The 21,478-nt window shown below is 35.4% G+C and overlaps 1 long non-coding RNA gene across 1 annotated transcript; it reads left to right on the forward strand.

The window, feature by feature from the left end:
• The first annotated feature begins 454 nt into the window (after positions 1-454).
• Positions 455-9,062, forward strand: LOC123558859 (uncharacterized). Its single transcript, XR_008371163.1, has 4 exons — positions 455-899; positions 6,488-6,616; positions 7,752-7,845; positions 8,653-9,062. It is a non-coding gene; the product is annotated as an uncharacterized LOC123558859 (long non-coding RNA).
• Positions 9,063-21,478: the final 12,416 nt, after the last annotated feature.

A 21,478-nucleotide genomic window follows, 5' to 3' on the forward strand; every position in this document is an offset into this window, starting at 1 on the left:
TTAACTTTGCAATTTAGTCCATTGAAACAAACAACCTCACCAATTAATTCTACTTTAGTTACTTGTTTGGTCGGTCGAGTCATTTCCAATAGGTTAAGTCAGGCGATTGATTTTTTTATGTTTTATGCTAAGAACGTGAAAAAAGGTGATGATGTGTATCACTGTATGATGTTGATAACAATGACAATAATTTGCTTCAGTTTGTCCGTGATCTAGATAAGAGGTCATATGATCTAACAGTATATTGATATGATCTTCAATTACGATATCAGATAAATCAATAGGTCTATTCCTGCAGTATACAAGTCTATCAGACAATCTTACCTGAGGAAAACATGTCATTAAAGGTATAGTCAATAATAATGTATCGATTTTGTGTGTAATATCCATGACAAACTATCCCTCTCTAAGACAGCAAGATATTCTCATGCTTTCCCTTAGTTAACGATGCAACTCTCCCAGTATATAACGACAATAATCAATATAGAAATGGTGAACGCGAAATCATTCTTCATTATTTTACAAAATGGAGATTTTTTCTTAGTGTAGATTTGTTGGCGAGCGATAGCAGTATAATATAATATTGACGTTTGCTATTTTTGTGTTTTTCTCAAACCCTAAGGATATTTTGCTAGATTTAAAGTGTATAACAATGGTGGATTAAGCTATAAAGCAATTTCGAATTAAAAGTGTAATTAGATTTTATAGGGGATTAGTGCAGACGGCGGAAATTTATTGACTAACATTATGATATATACATGTGGTAATCATTTAAAAGCGGATTAATTGAAAGCTTTTACCTCAGATTTGATTAAAAGACAGCTATTGTGTCCGTAAACGCAACCATTACAAAAATAAAAGTTCATGTTCATTTCAGAAAGGATACAACATAAAACCAGGTAGGTTCTATTCTACATATTGTACCAAGTTACCTAAACATAGGTGTACTTTTTAGCTATATAATATGTTTAACACTGTGTTGGACGTTATTCGTGTTGTTTATGAACGGGGTGGTCTGTGTGTTGTTTCTAAACACGGTGTTTAAACTGCAGCCGAATGAATCAAGTGGTCAGCGCAGGTCTCATGCCATGTAAGTTTCGATCCTCCTTGTAGTGTGGTTGGTGACGGTCACTAGTAGTCTTTGCTGTGAAACATGGCTTGAATATATGATAATCATAGAAAAAAAATATACGTAACACTTAAATATGAACCCATGTATAAACTACATGAAATAGTGGAACACATCAGTAACAGATTATCATCAATAAGGATGCTAGTTTGGAACCATAATGTCATGATTCGTATACAAATGATACACGGTACTGAAACAACCCTGCTCAGCGAAACAAGTACGCCTTAGATAAATTGTGCTCTACCGGACGCCGAATGAAGTAAAATGCAAAATTATGGATCATCTTAAAGAATGAACGAACGCACTGAGCTTCAAACGAATTGTCAGAATCGACTTTGGCAGAATTGCGCACCCCTGATATTGTCTCTTTAGTCTTTGTTTTTGTTGTTGCTGTTGGTGTTATGTCTTCATACTGAATTTTACTTACAACCAGTTAGCATTTGTTTTACCTTAAACCTAATTTCTCGTATAAATAAGTGAATCTGTATTTCTGCATGTCTTTACAGTGTTGATAAGTGAAAACTGTTTTTCTTCGCTGGATATTTTTGCTAAAATATACAACAGACTTTCTCTATTTGAATCCCAGTAATGTAGTTTATTCCGAAGTATCGGCTGATATATACATGTATATTGACTAATTCTTGTAGTACTAGTATAAATGCATACAGTCTATCTTAAAGAATCAAAGTATAGATGGGACCGAAGTGATATTAGTTTTGCTGCCTGCTTATCGATGACATACTAGTATATGTATATCATATTATAAAGTTATATTACTTAATACGTATACGTTCAAATAAATACACTTTTTCTTATGTTAGATTTACATTAGATAGTATCCATTAATGTAAGGATTTCTAGAACAAATAGATTAAGATCTTAGACATTGAATATTACTCTATCTTTAAACATAGTAAAATTCTCTGTAAACATTAAAAAATTTTAGCTAACAAATATCGCACACAGTCAAAGCGTCTAAAGTAAACACATCAAAGCACACCACAGCACACCTCAGTCCAATGAAATAACGATCTCAGTATATTCTGCATAAATTATTTGCGTATTTCATCAAAGAGGGTAGAGCTAGAAGATGTTCGTTCAACATAAGATTTATGTTTCACTACTTTTATATAGCGCCATTTTCATGATAAAAACGTTAAAAGGCGCTTCTCACAGCCACACAGGGCGCGAAATTCACCATCTACTAGTACAGACACAGAGCGATCTGACCCCGGACAGATAGACAGAAATCCTAGTAGATACAGGCCTGTCCGGCTAACTTAGCCTAGCTCTTTGCGAATAGACAGCCTGTTAACGTTCCCGGTGTATAGCACTATTATTAGCCTCCTACAAGTTTCATGCATTTTATGGTCAATAGACGTCACGTGGAGACAGGATATATTCATATCTGCTAGTACATTTCAGATATGAATTTTGATTAAAAAAGAATGGCTGCCGCTTTGTTAATTTACAAAATATTAGATTATTGTATGTAAGTAAAGGGTAGTCGGCAAGATAAAATCGTTACACTGCTTGTTGGTGACAGGATACGGGATATACGCTGTCGAGGAAATCCATATCAGGCGAGAGCGAAGCTCGAGCCTGATATGGATTTTCGAGACAGCGTATATCCCGTATCCTGTCCCCAACAAGCTGTGTAACTAATAATACCAGTACAGGCCTCTTAGTTAGGTGGGAGACACTAAAGAGCAAACCGCGGACCTTTGGATTAGCAGTCATGCATGTTACCACTAGACCACTGGCCTACCATCAGATTGTATTATTGATGAAAATCACAAATATAAATATAATTATAATTATAGTCAACACATTGATTTGTCTGCATAATCATGTAGACAGGTCAAAAGCCAGTCTACCTACCCCTCTGACCCGTGACATTCCGTGCAAAGCATAGTAACTTGTTGTAAATACATGTACACTACTGACTAATGCACAAACTGAACCCACTAGAGCTCATGCGGCTTAATATATTATGTTATTATTAAGTTATTAAGCATTATACTGTATCTATTTCGTGAATTTTTGAAAAAAAAAAAAATGATAATTTTAGGTTTTTCTTTATTTGTTAATAACTCCCTTACATCTTTAAACGATGTTTCAGCAAATAACTTTTTATTTACACAACAGTAAGTTCTTTGATTTTTATGCCCCCGAAGGTGGGCTTATTGAAATCGCACTGTCCGTCCGTCCGTTCGACCGTAACTTTGTAAATTCTTGTCCGGGCTGTTACTCTGCCATCCACGAAGGGATTTTGAAATAGCTTGGCATAAATATTTAACTTAATGAGACGACGTTTTATGCGTAAGACCCAGACCCCTAGTTCCAAGGTCAAGGTTACACTTAGAAGTCAAACATTAATTGGGTATGTTTCATGTCCGGTTAAAAATTTGCCATTCATCAAGGGAATTTTAAATTACTTAGCATAAATGTTTATCATAATGAGACGCAAGACTCAGACTCCAAGGTCAAGGTCACACTTAGCGGTCAAATGTTAACAGGGTCTGTTTTTGTGCACGGTCCATAACTCTGCCATCCACGAAGGGATTTTGAGATATCTTGGCATAAATGTTATAACCATAATAAGACAATGTGTCATACTCAAGACCAAGATCCCTAGCTCAAATGTCAAGGTCATAGAATCTTTTTTGTGTCCGGTATATAACTCTGCCATCCATAAAGGGATTTAAAAACAACTTGGCATAGATGTTAACCATAATGAGACAATGTGTCACGCGCAAGACCCAGACCCCTAGCTCCAAGATCAAGGTCACACTTAGAAGTCAATTCAAAGGTTAATAGGCTCTGTTTCATGTCCGGTTGGTATTTTAGCCATTCATCAAGGGATTTAGAAATTGCTTAGCATAAATATTTCCCATAACGAGAAAACGAGTCATGCAGAACAACCAGATACCTAACTCTAAGGTCATGGTCATATTTAGAGGTTAAAGGTTAAAATGGTCTGTTTCGTGTCCTTTCTATACCTCTTCCATTGATGAAGAGAATTCAAAATTACTTGGCATAAACGTTCCCTGTATTGAGATGACGTGTCAGACGCAAGACAAGACCCTAGCTTCAAGGTCAAGGTCAAAATTAGAAGTCAAAGGTTAACATTGTATGTTTCTTGTCCGATCAATAACTCTGCTATTCATCAAGGGATGTTAAAATTACTTGTCAGAATTGTTCCCTATAATAAGTTGGTGTGTCATGCTCAAGACCCAGACCCCTAGCTCCATGGTCAAGGTCACCTTTGGAGATGTTTTTATCTGGTCACAAAATGATTCATACCTAAACTATTCTGGCATATTTTGCGCAGACAACTGTAGGATTCTTGGGCACACTTCTGGGGCGTTTGTCAATAATAGTGACAGCTCTTGTTTTAAAGGTTCAATTTTAAGGTATGACCCACGTAATGGTGAATATTTCAAATCTTTAAATAAATGTTACAGCAACATACTGTATTCAGTGAGATTCTTGTATGCAAAATTTAAACATCTTCTACCTCGCCGTTCTTTTTTTTTATAAATCTTGTACAATTAAGGACATTTCCTCAAGCCCAAGTAGAGACAAATTTCAAAGTGATGGTCACTGTCCAAAACGTTTGCAGAGAATCCATTTTACAATTGATTTTGATAAAAGAAAATCAAACTATTGGTAGACAATTATAAAACACAAAATAAAACTGTGAATATCATTTTTTCAAGAGTGCCTCAAGTAAAGATTTAATGAGACGGAATTATAACTCCAACATTGAAAATTATGGTTAAGTCATGTGGGACTGTTTTAAACTTTGCTCACTTTATTCAAAAATAGCCTTTGGGCAGAAGTAAAACCTACCTATATTTCTTCAAAAATATATAATCTAAAAAGTAGAGGCAAAATTGAGAACTTTTACCGCATGTAACTCTGTATTTTTAAAGATGTCTAACTCTACCCCTTCTGTTTCAGAGGTAAATTCACCTTGATAGCAAACAAATCACTCATTAAATGAAAAAAATTCTCTTTTGTACAATAAGTCAATAATGAGTCTTGAAAAAAGTAAAAACTTACTAGAAAAAAGGAATATACGGAGATTTTTTGGCACCAATGGGGCATGAACCTACGGCCCCTAAAAAATTTAAGTACTCTTCAGAAGGAGGTACACTATTACATGGGTTATACCTTAAATACTTAGTATATTTTGAGAGTTATATATTTTTGTATTTTTTCTCTATAAAATGTCAAGGTCAGTAGTGTCTGTTTGTCAAGTTACTTTTAAGACGCACCACAAAATAACTGTATTCTTTTGTATTTCAATGATGGTAATTATACATTTTTTCTTGGACAAAATGAGAAATAACAAGTATTTAGTTACAAATTGACAGTGACATATATAAGGCCCAGACAATGTGTTTAATGTCTAAATATATTATAACATTAATGTAGTAGTATGCACGGTAGATCTACTTTATGTATTAAGGTGAGTTAAGACCACGCTATACAGGTTTCTACAGTGTAAGATAGTAATTATTCTATGTTTATAAAACTATACTGAGAAGCGAATGACTGAGTAAGTTTACAGACAAGGCCTAAATTGTCTACCTGTCATCTTATAGAATAGCTGTATTATACCAGTATGCACCAAGTTCATATGGGAGAAAAATGTAGGTCACTAGGTCGTGGTGGGTCTTTAACACTTCATGTAATATCTTGAATACCGATGGTTAAAAATAAATACTATAGCCTATATATTAACGGTTGATGCGAATGCGATAATGTTACACACTGATAGCCTCGCGAGAACTACATGCAGATATAGACTTCTCATAGTACGCTACTGCGGAAAATGTAAAGTGGTAGTGTTGGACTTGGAATCCATGGCATGTTGACAGTAACTGTTAAGGCGACAGCGAGGCTCTGTTGAGTTACCACAACAACAGTTGCCATAGAGCCGGATATTTCCATCCACATCTACAACCAGTGATAGATGCTCTTTCATATAACAGAAGAAATAAAATAAAATACGTATCTTTCAAGCGCTATTTCTATTTAGCATATAAATTTAAACATTCATTAATGCATCCTGTTAAAATATGAGAGTTATCTAGCACTCTGGAGGTAAGACGGGTTTCAGTTTCAACACCGGCATCATGTCCGGCATGCAAGAAACGTACAATATTCGTATTTAATCGGTCAAGCAAAACTTTGAAAGGAAAATCTGTAAAATCATTATCTGTATTAAACTTCACATCATCTGATCATTATTATCCATATAACTTTGTACATGACTGAGCATTGCCTGATTACTTGTTTTCTTGGTCATCATTTAAAGTATAAATTACATGTAATTATTTTCAGGAAGGTAGCGTTGATACTACCAACTCCAGGACACTCTTCGTCCATTTATGATGAGATCGCGTGCTGGTTATGACAATAATGGAAAATGGCTACACGTATTTTTTGTCTTCAGTACTTGTTTACAATCAGGTACGTATTGATTACATTTATAACTATAAAGCACTTGTAAAGCACTAAAAAGTAGTTGTTTTTTTTTTCTACCGACAAAACAGAATGAAAAGGGGTGAGTTTTCCTGAATGCAGATAAGAGGTTCAAAATATTTTATGCAGTATTAGGAACTCCAGTAACTGATCCCAGTTTAAAGTGGCATGGCATTAAAAAAGACTGAAGTAAATGTATTAATACATGTTATTATATACCTATATGAATTCTGTAATAATGCTTCCTTACTGAATTTCACAAGTAAATACGAATATGGGCAAAAACAAGTCCAAGTTTCCATGAGCCACACGGCTTTCAATTACATAATATTTGTCTGTGTCAGTACAATAGTTCACGGACAGGACAATTTTATTTCCAAGAATGAAGGCGCGTCGTTGAATTGATCGTGATTGCATGTACAATAATACTAAACAGGTGAATATCTAGCCAATACCAAACATAGAAACATTCCTTCCTTTATTTCTTTCTATGGCACGTCAAAGATGGTAGGGATCCACCTGATACTTTAGTGTTTAAAAGTACTTTCATAAAAGTGGGTGTAACTGAATTATTCTTAATCTGTATGAACTGAACAAAACGACATCTTATCACTAATCATGAACATTTTCACATCAGGCTTTACTGTATGAAAGCATGCCTGTTTTCAGAAGATATTGTGCATGTGTTGCCTGGAGAACAAAGAAGCATTATATTTTGTCAGATTCATGAAATAGTTCCTTCCTGTACAGTCCTGTTCTGTGATTTCTTCTTTTCATATTATTATAATTCAGTATTAAGTCAGTGTTCAGGGACCACATTGGTATTATTACATTTCAGTATCCATTCAGTGTTCAGGAACCACATTGGTATATTATTATATTTCAGTATTAAGTCAGTGTTAAGGGAACACATTTGTATCATTATCATATTTCAGTATCAAGTCAGTGTTCAGGGACCACATTGGTATATTATTATATTTCAGTATTAAGTCACTGTTCAGGGACCACATTTGTGTTATTATAATTCAGTATTAAGTCAGTGTCCAGGGACCACATGGTTATTATCATACTTCAGAATAAAGTCAGTGTTCAGGGACCACATTGGTATATTATTATATTTCAGTATTAAGTCAGTGTTCAGGGACCACATTGGTTTTCACAGCAACAGATACCTACCAGGTGTTCACATCACTTAACTACCCGGCTGGATACGCCAAGTAAGTCATTTCTTCCGAGAAACCTGAATAGAACATATAAAATATGCGCATGTACTAACTTGATATCATCTGATATATATGGTGTTTACCACAGAAGCCTACCTCTACTCTGTACTTGAAATAAAGTCTTGGTAGCGTGGCTCCTTTCTGTCAGTGTTGTTTGGAAGCTGGCCAACAAGAAGTAGTAATTTCATCGGCAGAATCAGGACAATCCAGTTAAACGCTATTTAACTTGTAGTTTGTTTGTTTGATGTTTTTTTCCTCTTTTTTAGCTCAAATTTCACTGTGTGTACATTGTAAATTCGTATGTAATACATGTACACAGCTTTTTTCTTGATAAAATGGACTTTCTTTACATTGTTTGCTTTTGTTTGGTATAAGGCATATCGACACAATCTAGATCATTCAGGCGTTTGTTCATTTAAGCATTTTATTAAGCAGTTACATCCGGGCATTATTTCAGGCACGTGCCTAAACTCTTACCTAGTTATCATCCTCATATGAAAGAAATTTCCCTGGCAGAGTTTTTTTATCCTACAGCAGTGAGAAACAAGTGGATTTAAAGCATGCAGTGCTGGATACCTTCATCACTGGCCCAAGACGGCTTCTATGTTTCATACGAAGGAAAACTGGTCATTCCTGCGAAGTATTGTTTAGTATAAATGCAAATTATATTGGTCAGATATCGAAAGCAAATGCTTATTTCTATACTGTAACAGTAGTATTTATTTTTTAGTTTTTACAACTGGTATGAAAATAGTTCTCGTCTTTGTTCAAGTATGTTATATTTTCAAAGTGTTTTTTCAGTGACCAGGACTGTATGTGGCGTATTGAGGCCGACAATATCACTGATGCTGTTAGGATGGAAATCACAGACGCCGCTATCGAGTTTCATGCTAGCTGTGTCTATGATTATGGTCAAGTTTTTGACGGTAAATTTTTTTTAAACATATGAAATGTGTAGCTATGTGGTTGCGTGTCAAACTTTCAGAGTGACACAATACACGAACATTTAGTTATTTTTTACCTTTGAACGCACACATATTATACATATCTTGACAAGATAAGTGTACGATATATACGACGTAATTTCTGCCATACAACGCACATAAACCGATTTTTAGCACGACTTTTCGACGAATATACAGAGATATTGAGCACAATCATTCGTCGGCGTCGGCTGTCCGATTTTTAAAGTTTTTGTATGACATCTCGTATTTGAGTAAACAAATTGTGGGAATGGATTGAAACTTCATACCTTACTTACTATGATGAACTGACTTGCAGTTCACATGTTCCATAACCCAAATTTTTTACTAAAATCAAGAAGAAATGAACAGAAACAAAGCATTTATTTTTATTTGCGCTTTTCTCTCCCGATAACAAGGTTAACGAAAACTTGATTTTCTTAGAAAAAAAGAATTTTGCGCTTATTTAAAATGCAAATAAAATTTTAGGTTCGATATGCGGAAAACAGAAATAAAAATCGGGAATCTTAATTTCAAGCTCCGCAATGGACTTCGCTGCCCGTGACTTTTGCATGAAATCGTTATTTCTTACCCGGGAACATAGCAAATCATATATCAAAAAAAGACTTAAACAAACTTTACAACATTTCCAGTCATAAGTAATTTCGTTTTCCCAACTATTTTCCCATTAAAAGTTTATGTTTTATCTTTTATTAGAAAAACGAGGCTTCAGATAAAACATTGACTTTACATAGTTTTAATCCTTTCAAAATTGAGAAGGTCGTGTGTTCGAATCTCCACACTCCCGACGAGCCTTTTTTTCCCCCAATTTTGGGATGATTATTTCTTTTAAAACTGAACAGAATTAATTGCATGCAAAACAATCTGGAGTTTTGATCACGAAAATGTAGATAAAGTAAAACATTACAAAGGTCGGAAAATTAAAAACTGAAGCAACACTGAATTTATCCGCATAGTTATCAGTACTCCCTTCAAAACAAAGTACATGCAAAACGGAATGTCGTTAAAAAATCCTTCGATCAAGGAAGATTAAAATGAAAATAAATCATAGGTATTTTAAAAATCATGATATGTTGTTTTATATCCAAAACGTTTATATCTAATAGTTTATGATTATTATATATTTGTGTTTCCTCAATGCTATTAATACCAGTAAATCATACTATGCACTGTCAAAACTAAAGATAAAATATACTTTTGCACCCATAATAAATACTGCGTTAATGTGTCACCGAACAGGAAAATGTCTAATTTTGTGTCGTCAGTAACATGAGTGAAGTATAAAATAACCATATATGTACAACGATAATACCGTTATGTATTTAAAAGCTCTATATCTTAGAATAAAATTCCTTCCAATCGCAATAAATTTCTCTGTTTTCAGTTTCAATCAAACGATTAGTACATGTATTTACATAACGGTAATTTTTTTTTCTACTACCTCGGGAATTCATCTGAAGAAACTGTGATTTTTCTATTATCCTCAGCACTGTCAGTTCAATCATCATAATTTTCGTTCTTTTTTTCCCCAAAATACCCAATAAAATGCTACCGCAATAAAACACACAGTGTGACATATCACTGAATGAACAAAACTTGATAAGAGGTGAGTTGAGGTCGTTCCCTAACGCCGTCCCAACAAACAAAATTTCTTAAACGTTGTTTTGATCACATTGAACTTCTACGGACCTGAAAGTATGAAGAAAATAGCAAGCGCAGATATAATTGTATGTCATACTCATAGCTTCTTGTAGAATGTCATTGACAGAATAAACTCCTTTGGTTAATGAGCATATGGCATTGGTAAAAATTACCCTTGTATGTCAGTAGCACACTGAGACTTTGAGCTTTCAAACTTAACCACGTCACTGGTTTTTGTGTAACAACTTAATAACTTTTATAATGCTAAAAGTGACCGTTTATAAATAAAGATAAGACGCTTACTACAATATAGCAAATTCATGATAAAAGTTTAAAATCGTGTCTTACAGGTTTGCAGAATCTGGGAACAAATTTTTTCTGTAGGATATATCTGTTTCGTTAGGGGATACATCAAATTTTTATTTTATTTATTTATTGTTTTTTTTTTTTTTTTGCATGAGATTGTTTTGCTGTGATTCTCATTGTTTAATTGAGGTCTCCATGTATCTATTTTTTTTTTGCAAAAATGATCCAAAACCCGTGCAGCCGCACATTATCATTTTATTTGAACCGACGTAAACTACAATATTTTCGGACAGTACAAACAGCACTTTACAGCCCTAAGCTTTGTTGAAACTTGATTTTTATCATAATTCTAAGACGTTGGCGATCGCTAACAAAAATCGGCAGAAATAGCATGAAATTCCGTGTTCAGGTAAATGCCTAACGAGTTAGCTATGATCTTAGGCTTTAGCATATCCAAGAGTTTAAACAGTTTAAGAATGTAATGGGAACAGATCCCCCAGTGACACTTTCTTTGATTGAAGTAGATAAAATCATCAGATAATGTACAAGTTATTGTTATGATTAATGTGGTCTCGTCTCTAAATTTGACAAATACTTAATAAAAATAAAACTGTATTAAACTATTTCGTCTTTGTAGTATTCACATAATCTTTCACATACGTAATAATTGCAAACAAGTTGACAGCTGCTTAATACATGTAAAAACATCGTAGGAGGGATACCCCTACTAGTCCAATTTATTTGAACCTGTCAAAAATGGGCCCGGCCTTTACATAATTTCTGTTTCGACCTTTTTAGTAAGATTAACATGAAAGCCGGGAACATGGTTTGGACAGGTCAATTAAATAGCACATTAATGACATAACAAATGCGTTTCAAATGCAGCACAGGTTTTTTGAGAGGTATTAGTATCAGCTTTTTTACTTTTGGGACATTTTACATCATATTATTTCAACAAATATGCGATTGCGAAAAAAAAACAAAAATCAGCGCGAAAATAGCATGAAAATCCTGTGTTAACATTAATCACTGTTAAGATAACTGCCATGATTAGCTACTGTTGGGATATAGTTTTTATTATTTTCATTCAACACGTGTTCTAAATCAGTATTTTTAACGTACTGGATCAGATCCACATATGCATTTTCTTGATGTGTAGTAATAATATCATAAGTTAATGTACAAATGTAGTTTGTTCCTTTATTTAACAAATAGCGAAACTGTAATTAAATTCTCGGCTTTGCTGTATAATTCTGTTGAATTACAAAGTAATTGCCATATGAGCTGAATATATGAACAACATTGGCGGTAAAACTACATTTATTTTTTTCAAATGCAGCACGGTAATTCAAACGGAATTAGTATATTTCAGCACCGCGCCTGAAGTTGAAAGTTTTAAATGCGATGAAATATATAGTCCAAATGTTATTTGGAGTAGGTTCCCTGTGTTATTATAATATTCTCATTTAACTAAGTATTGTCAAATTCAGTCATAACTTAGAAATAAAAGCCATAACCACAATCAGCCGGAAAAGATATGCGGTAACATCAATAAACATACTGTCTTGTGAACGTAAAAAGATTATTTAATTGGTAATTGATGACTTAATCCATCATAATATTTTCACTCATAAGCTTATAATGACGAAACATTATGTTAAATTATGAAAATGATTTAAACCTACGTGTGTATGTACTACGAGTTGTATACAGGTAAACTGGGGAAATGCTGGAACTGCAGTAAATGGCGAAAGATACACACCGTTGTAAAATTCCGATTGTTGTGAGAGAAATTGTATGACCATAACGGCGTACCGGAGAATAAATTTCCCTATACGCTCAGACACCAGCTCAACATTCGAGGTATCGACTAATTCTGAAGGGCAGGAATAACGTGGTATGGTTAAAATGAACTGTGGAAATTCCCCGGTTTCGAGGCGTATCCCCAGTTACGTTTGGTGTGTATTCATACGAAATTACCCATTTGGCAGCGTTTTACAACTCACACGCACACACACTCACACACAAAACGCACACCCGCGCAATCACACACACCACAAGCACACCCCACAACGCGCATACATGCATGCAAAACATATAAGTAACATCCTCAACATTCAAATTAACAAAATCTTTCGTGCATATTTTCCTCTAGTACACAGATTGGTTTTGTGTCTGCACCTTCATTAACAGGTATTACAATAATATATTCCTTTGTAGTTTTATAACATTTGTCATCTTAGTTATTACAACCACATCATAGTCTCCGAATTGACCATGCCAGTTCCACTACGGTGAAGATACTCCAACACATCACACAATATTTCATATATATATAATTTAGCACATCCAGAATTTTGAATTAACAGAGTTATACACTTCAATATCATCGTACAATCAATGCATGAAATTCACCTTCACGGAATTTAAGTAATCCTATGTTTTTGACTTGGAGAGTCGGCTTAAAGATCATGTATGAAGAGAACTGGCAATGTTGACACTAATACTTTGAAAACTGTAAAAGCTATTAAAATATCGGTCCACATTTTTAAAGACTTTAGGAGAAACTTCTAGCCCATGAGTCATTATAGTGAATAACAACCGAAATTAAACGTCCTAATAGTATACGTGACTTAGTAACAGATAGATCTAAAAGCCTATCTTCGACTACACATTCTATGCACTCGTCAAGATATTTCAATGAACCGAAATAAGTTAACTTATGAACAAGCCGGTTTTACCATTTCGTGACACACCTTCCAATTCATCAATTCTGAGATTTAATTTTTCATTTATAGAATTCATAAAAATCTTTCATTTCACATCTCCCCTTGTCAATCGATTTTCAACCGTTATCGAGTAATGACGTAACAGCGAATTTTTTAAACCATCTTCATTACACAGTGCAATAAACTCCTTGAAAACAGGAAGCATTGGAAAATCTCGTCGCATAGGCTTCAGAAAATGTATAGATTTTTACCTCTTTCTAGATCCGTTGTTCAAGAGCTATTGGCCGTTTAAAGATTGCAAAGTACGTCCAGTGCAACGTTTTTGAGCGTAATTCAAAATTCCGCAAACCAAACATTTTCAAAAGGTAATTATCTCCACAATTTGTGGACCGATTTTAATGATCTTGGTGTCAGACCAAAACGCATGACGAGAAACTAAGTGATTGGCAAGCATACAACCGAAACGAAATCACTCATGCGAAAAAATCGATATTTCTCCTTTATTACTCACCGACCTAACCCGTGTTTGGTAATCCAACGAAAGGTTTTGACTAGTACAAATTCCATTGTTTGCACTAAACAGAATACTTGGGTCACTCACGCGTAAAATGCGTCAAATAAGCTAACTGATCCATTCACTTGAGATCAAAAATGACAAGAACGAATTCACATGAAAAGTAAAATAAATAGAGTCAGAGTAACGTTTCTGATTATCAGTAAAGGTTATAGCAATGCTCTGATGGCTAGTGATATGACCATTCTGATTGGTTTTAATCACAAAGAAAGGCTAGCTACATGTTAAAACTAGTCATTTATTGCGATTGTTTGGTTCAAAGCTGTTCCTAACTAGAAATTCTATTTAAACATACCAATGAATCACTCCCCTTTTTACATAAGGGCCTTGCTTTGAAAATGAGTCCCCTTCGAACGAGTATAATTAGAGCACTCTTTTAGATAGTCAAACAGTCTGACTTTAGATCGTCAAAGCTTACAGTATGGAAAACTCACGCCATTCAAATGACATCACCACACGACAAAAAGCAATCACCTTATGCACCTTATACTTATATGTTATATTTACCTTGCCTTTCGCTTTAGCGTTGCGACTAAAATTCAACAACACACAGATTATAAAATAAAGTGAAAGAAAACCAGACTGCCTGCCACTATATGAAACAGTTTCGATATACAGCAACGAATAATTACGTCAGCAACAGAGATAGTGAAATCCTAGTGGAATTTGAGACGTTTCATAAAACCACAAGACCGCAAGATCATCGGAAAACAACTTTACCTTAAGCAGTGAAAACCATCTATACAACTTTTTCCTAAAAATCCGACGGCAGCATCATTGAAGCCACAAAGCTTCAGAATATTACCTATTGACACAATGACTAGAAAACTATAAAGATAACAACAATCCTGCACCACCAACCACCTCCTCCGAGCCACCACCACCTCCCCAACCACCCTCCTCCACCACCACCACACCACCACCTACCACACCACCACCGACCTCCTCCACCCCCACCCAACCTAACCTTCACCACCCCCTCCAAGTCCACTACCACCACCACCACATCCACCACCTCCACCACCACCACCACGCGGTCCACCACCACCACCACCACGTCCTCCACCACACCACACCACCACCATTAACTGACAAATTCTGACAGCAAAATATGATTAATTAAGCGTAAAATGGCATTTAAAATTTTGTAAGAACAACAAAGCAGTGTCGTGTTGTATGAAAAAAATTATACATCTACTTCACCACGAAATGAATAAGTGCCACGCTATGTCACCAGTCATCACTGGCGCGACCCCATGCTGAGACACCAACGGAAATAAGCATTTGGAGTGACGACCAACTGACAGTTTTTCACCGCCAGTACACACATGAGACATCTCAAGAGAGACGACTTTCAACATCCTATTACTATGGTCGTATTCAGGACCAGAGTAGTGAAAAACTGAATGGACAAGAAAACATGCATCATCAAAATCTTGTAAGACCTCAGCCTCATCGTATCATATGGTGTTTGGCACAATGGCAGCCATTGTATGATGAACTTCAGCGTGAAAACCCCGTTGTCGAAATTGTACAAGGTATTCCAGACTAACTTTGGAATGATACCGAATATATAAATGTTAGTCAACGGAACCAGCTGGACTTTGACGAATTTGAATGATGAAGCAAATGCGATCAAAGAATTGCTGATCTCTTTACCACGGGCCGTCACCACAGGAACATATCTGTCGTATATCTCACCCAAAATTTGTTTCCTCAATAAAAGCCCAGCAGAGATATCGCTTTGCATACGGCAGTATCAGGTTGCTATTAATAATCCTATGATAGACATGCAAGTACTCATGGCAAGAAGAATATATCCTTCATCTCTAACATCTTATGAAACGTTTGAACGAGCGACATCAAGACCTCACCGGTTATTTAGTAATCGACTTAAAATCGAGCACCCCAGAACAACACGTGGTTTACGTGAAAACTTTTGAGGCCAAACACTACCAGCAAAAGAAGAAAACGAACAGATGATGAATATAAACAAGAAGACTATTTCAGTGGTGAAGATACTTATCTGATAAAACTGATGACAAGTTGAAGATGAGGAGAAGATCGATGACCATGATGATATGAAAGTGATATGACACCAGAAAATAGAACACATGATACATTTGTAAAGAACACGATCTTTGATTAAGGGACCCCCAGGAAAACGTAGAAAAGTTGAGATTATAAACAGCGATCACCGCCGAGGGAGATAATGGCTAAAAGCGTTTTCAGGACCCCTCAGACAATCTATTTAAAGACACAATTTAAAAGCTAAAGTTAACACAATACATCCCAAGGGCTCATCTATTAAGAAGCGTACCTGTCGCACTTGCAATGATGAAATGCCTCAATTAAGAAAGAGACTGAGACAAAATTATGCCCGATTTCTACATTGACTTTATGAGCTACAAAACGGTGACCCTACACAGCAGCAAGATCTACCGACGGCTAAGAAACTAAGAGTCACACGGCATGACTGTCAAAAATCAGTTCGCAAGCCTTGCCGTGGGGCCATAGACAAGACCTATTGATGCATGTGGGCCCGATTCATAAAAGCAAAGAATAATATTTCATGGATGATAATAAAGAGTGATGACGATGAAGAATCGGATGATGATGAATGAAACCGTTGTAAGAAGGATTTTGGAGGGCACGGGGATGGGGGGCCTTTTAACTTTTCATCATGCAAAATGGGTCCCATAGAGGTATATACGATATAAACAAAAAAATGGTACCGGATAAACCGGTCCCGGAAAAATTGGATACAACACTTCAAAGACTTGAGGGACAGATATGTGTATCCAGATCATATGGGGCCGTTACAAGTCGTGGGTAGCGGTGCTCATCTTAAGAAAAAATGGCTAAACAAAAAGAGAAAACGACGAAAGAGAAGCACACGAACAAAAAGGGGAAGATCTCCCCCTAGTAAAACTTGTGACACCCTAAGCCCAAGCGGTTGATATTGCTAGGTCGAAATAAGACGGTCCACGAAAGCATAGTGATCTAAAGCGACAAAGGAAATACACTGGACACACCTATGAGTCGAGATTTAGACAGCTCACGACGTAAGAAATTATCGCCAAAAAATGACCCAAGATACAAGGAATGGAACACCTATACATTTTAAAATGAATAACTATGAACTCGAGGAAATGTTAAAAGAGTACCGGCGAGTGGCAATATGTGCTGCGGATCAACTACAGATACGTAGAGGACAATACGTCATCCTCAAATCACAGACACGATCCAGGGATCAGGAAAACATTGGGTGGCCTTATATTTTCCAAAAAGGGGACACGACGAAATTTTTCGATTCACTAGGTAAAAGACCAGAGCACTACAACGTTCATTTGAGCAAGTGTTAAAGAACGTTACTGATGAACTTCAGTCAAATACAGGATACGATTCAAGACATAGCGGCTGTAATGCATATATATAACATAATGAACGATGTTCAGGACGAAAAATTAAGGACATTGTAAAACCGTTTGAAGTGTATTGCAAGAAGTGAATGAAGACTTATAATAGTCTTATTTTAGTGGATACATGTAACCTGTATTAGAGATACAAAGCTTTGGCAATAAAAGAATGTAAAGAATAATAAGTCATAGTTTATTTATAACCCATAAAACGTTTTGAAATGTGATTTGAAAGAAAAGAAGAAGCGTCAGTAGGTGTATGTGTGTACACAAATAAACAACATATGCCGGGGAGGGATTTATTATCTCCAACATCGCTCACAAATTGAAATCATCGCTTGCAAAAAGCGTTTCTAGCATTTTCTAAATGACCCTGTGAATTCCGTTCATTGTCATTTTTGATCATCAAAGTGAAAGGATCAGGTAATGCTTACGTGGAACGCATTTTACGCGTGAGTGACCCCAATTTCATTGTAGTGCAAAACAATGGAATAGTTACTATATCAAAACCTTTTCGTAAGGATACCAAACACGGGTATTAGTCGATGAGTAAGTAAAGGAAGAAAATCGATATTTTATACGCAGAGTGATTTCGGTTCCGGTTGCTGCGCCAACACTTAGTTTCTCGACACGCGTTTATGGTCGGACCCAAGATCATTAAAATCGGTCCACAAATAGAGGAGAAATTACTTTTGAAAATTTGATGCGAAATTTGAATTTACCGCTCAAAAACGTTTGCAATGACGTCACTTCAATCTTTAACACGACGCAATATCTTGACAACGGCTCTAGAAGAGGTAAAATATCTAAAACATTTTCTGAACCTATGCGACGAGATCTTTCCTATGCACCCTGTTTACAAGAGATATCAAAGTTTAAGAAAGAAGGTTTAAAAATTACGCTGTTACGTCATAACTCGATACCGTGAAATCGCATCGACAATGGGAGATGAAACATAAAGATTTTATGAATTACTATCACATGGAAAGTAACACTCAATAGATGAATAGGAAGTGTGTCTCGAAATGGGAAAAAACCGGTTGTTCAATGTTAACTGTTTTACTGTTCATGTGAAATCTTGACGATTACCTAGAATGGACCGAAATAGGCTTTCTAGAACCTACAGTACTTACGACAGTAACCTAAAGGACTATAAAGTTTTTATAACACAAAATACTCTTTCTATAAGTTCTCTAACAAGTCATAAAATTGACCGAAATTTAATCCGCTTTACCGTTTGCAAAGTATTAGTGTCAACATTGGCCAGTTCTCTTTCATAACATACTTAAGCCGATCTCAAGTCAAAAAATATAAATACTAATACCGCTAAAAGTTGAATTTTCATGCATAGCTACTTGTACGATAATATTGAAGTTATACTCTGTTTAATTCAAAATTCTGGATGTTCTAAATTTCTAATATATATGAAAATATTGTGTGATGTGATGGAGTATCTACACCGTAGTGGAACAGGCATTGTACAATTTCGGAGACAATTGTGGTTGTAATACTAAAGATGTCAATTGTAAAAAAACTACAAGGAATATATTAATGTAATACCTTGTTAATGGAAGTAGCAGACACAATCTGTGTACTAGAGAAATATGCACGAAAGAATTTTGATAATTTTGAATATTTTGATGATGTATACATATATTGTTTGCATGCATGTATGGGCTCGTGTGGGTGTGCTTGTGTGTGTGTGAATTGCGCGTGTGGCGTGTGTGTGTGTGTGTGTGTGTGCGTGTGTGTGTGTGTGCGCGTGTGTGTGTGTGTTCGTGTGTGTGTGTCTTGTGTGTGTATGTGCGTGTGCGTTCTCCGTGTGTACGCGTGTGCGTGTGCATGTTGCATGTGTAGGTTCGAGTCTAGGGACGTAGCATAAATGAGATTTTACGCGTGATTGATTTCACTTCCGGTTTGAGTGTACCACTTAAAGTACGAGTTCGAGACCTTCGGTTAGATACCCAACATGCCTAGGTTATCTTTAATAAATAAAGGCATGAAGCCGGGAGTTTCCGGATGAATGATTCTGGTTTTAAACCTCAATATCTGGAAAACGGGATAGAGATAGACACGTAATTGTACATAAATTCTGACCAACTCGAAAAGAACTTCTACGGTACCGGTCCCGAGAAATGTAATACTTAATTTTCAGTTAAATTGTTACTTATCTTAAAGCATGTTTATGTTTTAGTTTAAATGGAATAAATAATTCGTTCTTAAATAAATATTTATTTGTGCATCAATATAGTTTCTTAATTTTAAATAAAATTGATAAATTCCATTAGTTTATGGATAAATCTATATGATAGTTATATATAATTCATATAACGTTCTTATTAATTGCTTCTGTAATTTAATTAGACTGTTAGAATTATTTTGTTTTAAGTAGTTTAATTTCTTTTTTTCACTAAATATATTGATTAACTATTATTTATCGTTCGATTATTTACTAATATTGTTCGTTTTATTATCAAATGTATTTATACAATTTAGGTCAGGATAAATCTATATATTTTTTCATGTATCTCCCCGTCTAGGCAGAGCACCTGACCCTCAATGTGCGCGAGCACGCCCTAGATAGTTAATAAGTCAGCTCTATATACTCTGGGAGTTATAAATAGCAGAGTGAAGTCAGCTTAAAAAATAGAAGATGAGTCATTCTAAAAATAAAATTTCAAAATGGCCGCCGCGCATGACGTCATTCTCACGCATGCGCAGTCGTGGCCCGAAACCGACGCCTATACTACTGAACTGATTCATTTATAGATCATACTGCGACGCATTCTGGACAGCTTTTCATGGCGTAAGAAGACCACACGCTCCCTTTCGGGCATTATTATCGGCACCGACCTTAAGCTTGTTGGCTTCCTCACATGAAAGAACTCTGCACCCAAGCAAAACTTAGAACCAACAGCGATGATGGGCAAGTCAGCGACGTAAATCACGCGACCAGTGAGACACCTTCTAATAAGTTATTATGATAGAAAACTTACTTCATATTCATTCTGAACGATGTATTCTATGGAGTCATCTTCTACATTTGGTCCGGCCAAAACAACCTGCAATCATTTTAAACGCTCTTAGATAGTTTTTCTTAATCAAAACATACTCAGGCTGGCTCACTATTCAACCTACAATAATTGTTTGAACGTGAATATTCCTTTAAGATCGTCAGTACATAAAGCCGAAATGCCCCATTGGCTTTAGAATCTAAAAGATATTACACGTATCTGTCATTTGGCAGAGGGAAGTAGGGATCCTGTCCAAAATGTCTGTGGTTATATATTTATTTCAGTTTTTATTGTAAAATCTTGCTTAGCTCTCAATGATATTTCAGTCAAAATAACAGCATTATATAACTTCATTATTACTCTATTCTAACGCATATAAGAAAAGTAAAATTGCTAACGTATAGAAATGAAAATAGCTTTGAATTAACAGAGCGATTGAGTACACGAGAAAAAAACATAGTTACTATGAAGGACCCGGAGGGCCCGGTATAATCTTTTTGGCTGTTCCGACTATCGTTTCGCATCAGTCATGTCTTCCGCCTGATAAAACAATAATTATCAGAAACTATAGCAGACTATACATTAAAATACACCATTTATGTATTGAAGAATAGCATGCTTTTACTTGTTGTTCTTTCAACAAAAACATACAGGACCGGGAATACTTAAATATAATGTTACATAAACGGATGAACGTTTGACTTTATTATTCATTTGACTGTTTTAACCATTGCATTTTTACGGCAAAGTATTTTTTAAACATGTTTTGAAAACAAACTAAAGGTATTCAAATTCAACTATTTATTCTACCTTATTTATTTAAATTCGAATTAATTGCTATTTTATGTGTGTTATTATAATATTTCATCCCAAATACAATGCGTGCCTCAAATGCTTTTTTGCTTTTTGTTGTATTGTAAATAGAGGTAGGCATGTTTTAGTAATCAGCTTTGTTTGTAGG

The sequence above is a fragment of the Mercenaria mercenaria genome, chromosome 5 (genome assembly GCF_021730395.1).
Source record: "Mercenaria mercenaria strain notata chromosome 5, MADL_Memer_1, whole genome shotgun sequence".
Taxonomy (NCBI): domain Eukaryota; kingdom Metazoa; phylum Mollusca; class Bivalvia; order Venerida; family Veneridae; genus Mercenaria; species Mercenaria mercenaria.